The 6,563-nt window shown below is 47.7% G+C and overlaps 1 protein-coding gene across 2 annotated transcripts in view; it reads left to right on the forward strand.

Annotated features, from left to right (window-relative positions):
- Positions 1 to 512: 512 nt before the first annotated feature.
- dlk2 (delta-like 2 homolog (Drosophila)) overlaps positions 513 to 6,563 on the forward strand; it is a 17,251-nt gene continuing 11,200 nt past the window's right edge. Inside the window, exon 1 of one of the 2 annotated variants that reach the window (XM_004573785.3) lies at positions 513 to 670. The gene's annotated coding sequence lies outside the window, so the exon portion shown is untranslated. Of the gene's footprint in view, positions 671 to 4,308; positions 4,498 to 6,563 lie in introns of those variants that run through there. The other variant, XM_004573784.3, reaches the window with a different exon arrangement.

Raw genomic sequence — 6,563 nt, forward strand, 5'->3', positions numbered from 1 at the left:
GAATAACCTTCCTCTCGACCTCCGCGCATCTGATTCCATTGCACTGTTCAAATCACGATTAAAAACCCACTTATTCAATCTTGCCTTTCCCTCTAGTTAATATTTCTTTTATGATTTTATATCATGCACTTTTATGCTCATTTAAATTCTTGTTTGCTCTGTACCTGTTGCTTTCCTATGTATTAGTGACAGTTATCTGCTTGCATATTTAGTACTTGCTTTGGTCCTATTTCTATTATCCTCCTCCTATACTCTATCTTACTTGTTAAGCACCTTGGCATACCCTTGGTTTTTAAGTGTGCTTTATAAATAAAGTTTATTATAATACATTGAATTTCAAATCAGGCTAATTCAAATTCAGTTTTAAAAAGCATTTATTAAGTTACAATTCAGATTCAATCTGAGCAATTCATATTCGAATTTAAATTATTCAAATTCAGTTTCTGATGACACAAAGTTCTGCGCATCCACATGTGTGTCCTGATCAGAGTCTGTGTTGGTGTGTGAGTCTGTAGCTGTAATCAGCCGCTCACAGCTGACCCAGTAAACCCCGTGCACATGTGCCGTTTGTCTACCTGTTCCTCTCTACCTTCCAGGTGTTTCTGGACCTTCCTACCTGAGCTGTCTGCCTTTCACCTGATGTCACGCCCACAGAACAGAGTTCATTCAGGTAAGTTCATCAGGGGTGTCAAACTGAAATGAGCCGCTGCTGGCACTGTCGTCTCATTGGACAGCCAAGTGTTCAAGTAGTACAAAAAATAAACAAGAAACCACCCACCAATAATTTTGAAAATGTTTGTTTTTTAAATATCAAATATTGTCAAACAAAACAAAACTACAAACGTGAACGCAGATTGTAACTAACTGAAGCCTTTGATTGAACGACCAAATAAACACAGCTCTGTCTGCGCAGACACAGGGCAGCACTTCTGCTGTCATTGTGTTCGTGCGTTTGTGACTTTTGTGACTCTCTGACTGAACTAACAGCCTCAGCATGTTTGTACTCTCGGCTCATGTTGTCTTCATATTAAATCATTTTTGGCTTTTTAAAGAACTTATTTTAACACAAGTTAAAACAAAAAATCAAGGGACAAACTGCATTTTATTTCTTCACATCTATGTACGGAGTGCAAGTAGGGGTGAGGTGGGCTGATCTCTGAGCTCAGCCCCCAAACTGCAGAACCTGGGAGAGCAGGCTGACACAGGTGAGACAGAGGGGGCGGGGCTCAGACTCAGCTGTTTGGATATCAGTGATGCTAACGAGCCCCTGACAGAGGACACAGTGACTGAGGAGAGGCTGGGATGCCTTGTTTATTATTTGCAGATGTTTGATTGTTCTTCTTCTGTGATGATTACCGGTATTCTGCAGATCAGTTTGGACGGCGTGAAGCAGGCGGTTACAGTTTTGGTGTCTTTATCCATCTGTCGGCACCTGCAGACAGGACTGAGGGCACACGCTTCCCTGCAGTGTGGCAGCAGGACATGTGACATGTCGCTTCACTGTCATGCTGTCCCCTCTGCAGTGTCCCACTTCCTCCTGCAGGTCATTAAACTTTCATCCACCTGTGTGTGTGTGTACTATGTTTGGACCTGTCCCCACGAGTTTGAAGGCATTTTTGAAAATGTCACAGTTAGGTCACGGTTAGGTCTAGGCTTGGGGTTGGGGTTATGGAAGGTATTGTGTCAATTAGATGTCCCCACAAGGATATGAAAAAAAACTGTGTGTGTGTGTAAAGTGATGACACACAGCAGCTGCTGAGCTCATCGAGTCTTCGCTGCCCGCAAAGAAGAAGACAATGTCCAGCTGCTCCACAACAATGCTCCCCCCCCCCCCCCCTCCCAATGGCTATGGGAGGAATGAGAGGAATGGAGAACACGCCGGCGGTTTGAGTCCCGGCAGCTGTTCGTGTCTCTCTGACCTCAGGAACTAGCCGGCAGGAGGAAGACTGCATGAAGAGGAGCCGGGATTATTTTAGACTACATTCAGGGATTAGACTCAGACACCATTCAGGGGTCATCACTGATAACAGCCTCACAGAGTTAAACACAAACTGCTGTGGCCCTTCAGAGACGCAGAGATTCTCAGTGAAACCTCACACCTCCCGAGCATGTCGGTGTTTGCTCTCAGGCTGAAACGGCTGCATGTTGGGGTCAGAGGTCACACACATTGGTTATTAATCACCCTGAGAGTGGGTATGTGTGCACGAGGCTTCCTCAGCTGCTGCGGTGACGGAGGGGTCAAGGCTGAACCCCCCCAGGGTAAACAGAGCTTCGATGTGACTCCGGTGCTCCAACACGGGAATCTCCCAGCTACCCTGGCTGCAGGTTACACCATCATCAACCCCTCAACAGCGCTGCTACCTATATTAACCCGCTACCCACCGCAGGGCAAACCTCGGTACATGCTCAGATCCAGATGCCATCACGGGAGGATCGAGTTACTGCTAAGCTGAAGTCAAGTAACCAGCAGGTATTGATTATTGATCGATAGACACACGCTGCTGAGGATGGAGGGAGCGGGCGTCATAGCCTCGTCCTCCACCATTGAAGCTGTGTCATGTTCCCGCCACACAGATCCTGCAGGTCGTTAAAGATCAGGTCCAGAGGAGCTCTCTGAGAGGGCCGAGGACCGTCTCACAGCAGCGACACTTTGTCCCGTGAGCATGGCCCGAGTTCCCTGTCCGCCCCAGCATCACCTGGTTCATCACCTGAGCAGAACCAAACCATCGTCGGATAAAAATATCTGTGAAAGTGTCACAGCCCCGTACACCTGCTCTGCTCCAAACCAGAGCCATCAAAGCTGAACCCAGATCAGCTTTAGTCCCACCGCCCGGCCCTCGGTCTGACTCTGAACCAGGTTCCTGCTCTCTCAGCTTCAGGGTGATGATCCCTCACACACTGCCCACTTTCATCTCTTTCCCCATTTTCACTTGGAAAGTTGACAAAGTGCATTCTGGGTAAAAGTTGAGCCTGGTATTGGTGTTCATGCTCAGAGATGAAACTGTGACACCTGGTAATAATCTGGTTTTGTGGATATCTGCAGTGTTGAGCAGTTTGAGCAAACCGATCTGACACCAGAACCAGTTTGAACTGTTGGGAGGTTCCAAGCAAAGGTCAAAGCAAAGGTCAAAGGTCAAACTGTAGAACAGTCTGAGGAATCTCCTCGGGCGCTGTTCAGTCTGCTGAATAAAGAAAGGTCTGATTTGTGCAAAGTGGAGCTGTTTCAGAGCTTCAGGGTCAAAGTGAAGCTTCTCCTCTGAGAGCTTGTGGCTCCCTCAGAGTCTCTTTAAAACATTTAAAAGCACCACGGCGTTCCAGGCAGGGCGAGTCCGAGCCTGCCGGGACGTGAGGCAGCGCCCGATCTGAAGGCGGATCTGATTCAGTAACAAACGCAGACAGCGCTCGCCCTGCTGGGAGCTGAGGCGCAGAGACATAACAGACGAGAGGAGGATCAGATAGAGGAGGGAGGCCTGAACAAACACTTGGGGAGGAGAGGGGGAGGAGACTTGCTTGGAACACTGCAGAGTGTTTTTCTGCCGCCGCCAGTTACACAAACTGTGAACCACACACACATTGTGCATTAATCTCTGCCACACAAACACAGGGGCATCCTGCTGCCCCCTGCAGGCAGTGCTCTGACTTACAGGCTCATCGTTGCATCCAGCTGTTTGTGGGAGTCTCTGCTCTGAGTGTATTCATACCTGCTGCTCCAGAGCAGCGACTTCAGTAATAAGTTTGCCTTTAGTACCGTGAAGCCTTGCGTGGCGGCTGGGTTCGCCACAGGAAGTTCCCGTAGCACAGAGGCTAGCCAGCGTCATGCTGTAGATGTTTACCTGCAGACTGCGCAGGTGGTCAGAGCGCTGTCACCTGATCCGTCACTCAGACTTTATTATAGAAACCTTTCATAAGTCCTTATGAACGTTTCTGTGATTTGTGGTGGAGCTAAAAGAGATGAGCTGTGACAATGCCACAGACTCGACCCGCCTCCTCAGTCAGGTGAGCCGGCCGTTTGTTGGGACATTTTCAGGAAAAGTAGTCACATGATTAATATCATATTCGTGGATTTTGTGGGTTTTCCTGTTTAAAGTCAGTGTGAAAAAAAGCTGAAGGTCAAAGGAGTATGTTCAGCTCCGAGCGTAATCGGCCAATCAGCACCCATTACACCTGAGAGCCCTGCTCCAGGTGAGTAAACCTGCTCTGATCACATGTAACAGCACACAGCCCCTCCTCCACACACACACAGAGGGGGCTGTGTCGGGGTCGTACCCTGCAGAGGGGGAGTGTTTTCTGAGGAGGGGAGGACGGCCGGAGCAGCGCCTCCCCGTCGTTCGTCTGCAGCTTCAAACACACACACTCTGAACGACGGCGCAGTGTGTGTCCCACAGTGTTTTTGTGTGTGCGTGTCCGAGTGTGTGTTGGAGACACGGGGTGGACGGCAGCTGAATATCAAGTTGGTTTGTGACAGCGGATCAGCGAGGAGGAAGCTGCCAGCTCGAGGTAAGCACCCTAACAGCTCAGAGCTGTCACTGAGCGCTGCTGCTGCAGAGTCCAGAGTTCCTGAGGCTCAGATCGCAGATCAGATCGCAGATCACACTCTGGCTCTGGTTTCCAGGCTGCGCTCTCTAAACTTTGCCGTGCAGCAGGTACAGACTTCCTGACATCTCTGATTGGTGCGGGCTGCTGGATGTTTTCTTTGGCTCGCAGTTATTTTTAAGATGTCGGTGTCGCATGTGAGAAGGTGACAAAACCACAAGGTTTCTCCTTGTTTTCCACTGGTAAATTCAAAGAGTGAAACAGAGTCAGGAACAAACATGACGTAAAGATCATGTGACTGTAAGGATCACTGGGGCTGAGGAGATATTGATAGAAACTGACAATTAAATACCAAACAAATAAACTTCTTCTGTGGTGGTTTAATGGACTACTGCGTCAGCTCTACCTCTGACCTCTACAGAACAATTGGGGTTTTATTTCCTAAAATGTAAAGCTTGACGCGGTGCGGTTCATTTCCAGCTCCTTATTTTTGTTCTCTCACTCAGAGCAGCTGTGCTTGATTCACAGCTCATAATGAGCCTTCTTTGTCTTATACCAATGGGATCCTCCCTTTTTCTTAGCTAGCTTTCTTCTGATTTGCTGCCAGCAAGTGGGTGGGACTACCATCCTCTCTCTCTGACATCATACAGATCCCAGAGCAGAAAAAACTGATAAACTGAGTGTTTAGAGCCTGAGCTATGAGCCTACAGGGATGACTGAGTACAAACTGTCCTGTTTACCACAAACATCCACCAAAGGAATATGAGTCACATGACAGGAAGTAAATCTTAACCTGCCTAAGAGTCCATTCAGTGATGACCTTTGGGAAGCTCATGTTTCATTCAGTCAAACCTGCAACCAGAGACTGAGCCTGTGCACTGAGCAGGGCGTACATTTGCTCTCAGATCACAGGAGTCGCCCCCTGCTGGTCATCGGAGAGAAATCAGGTTTCAGGCATTCAGTCTTTTGAATACTGTCTGTCAGTCAAATATGGCGCACACCTGCAGAGTCCAGCTGCTGCAGCTCAGCCACAGTTCCAGTCCCGAGTCACCCAGGTGTGTCCTCAGACCTGTGCATATGAAGGGAGTTCAGGCTTAACTGGCTTCTGTCAAAATGTGAAAGAACCCACCCACCACTCTAATCACACTCTAGATCTTGTTTTAACATATGGCATAGAAACTGAACATTTAACAGTGTTTCCTGATACTGAGCAGTGGGGAGTGGACTTTATCACAGTAGATGTCTTTCTGAGTTAACTTCAATAATTACTTCCTCCAAACCATCAATGTGTCTTTTAGACCCCATTCCTACAAAACTGCTCAAAGAGGTCCTGCCATTAATTAATGCTTCAATCTTAAATATGATCAACCTATATCTAATAATCAGCTATGTACCACAGGCCTTCAAGCTGGCTGTAGTAAGTAGCGTTACTTATAAAGCCATCTCTAGACCCAGCTGCAGCAAGTGTCCGGGCCAGATTAGGCAGGTGTGGTGTGTGGCTCTTCCTGACATGTGGAACCATCAGGTGGATCAGGAGCTGCAGCAGCTGAATTAAATGCTGTGATTCAGGGCAGTTTTACAGTGAGGTTTAATGGTCCTTCAGCTCTCTGCTTAAGAGGAAAGAAATATTCACCTTCATCAGGAACAGCTGGCGTTGCACAGATGGTTGGCAGTCATTATACGTTATAGTTCCATCAGTCGGTGCTGTGTTCTTGAAGTTCTTGAAGGTTTTACCGTTTCACCTCCTGTGTGACTGAATGTGAGGATGAGTTTCTTTGTTCTTTGTTTCAAGCTCTGATTTCACACCAGACTGTGAATCTGAATGTTTCTGTAAACCAGTGAAAGTGATGCTTTGTTTTCAGCGTTATCATTCTGTCAAACTCATTAGGCTGTTACTGAGCGCCTCTAAAACAGTCTAAATAGAGCTTAGGTTAGCCTAAAATGAGCTGATGCAGGTTAACTCACAGTTAAACACAGAACTGGAACTGGACAGGGAGAACTCCTGCTCATGTGAACTTTGACCCCAGTCC

The sequence above is a fragment of the Maylandia zebra genome, linkage group LG13 (genome assembly GCF_041146795.1).
Source record: "Maylandia zebra isolate NMK-2024a linkage group LG13, Mzebra_GT3a, whole genome shotgun sequence".
NCBI classification, from domain to species: Eukaryota; Metazoa; Chordata; class Actinopteri; order Cichliformes; family Cichlidae; genus Maylandia; species Maylandia zebra.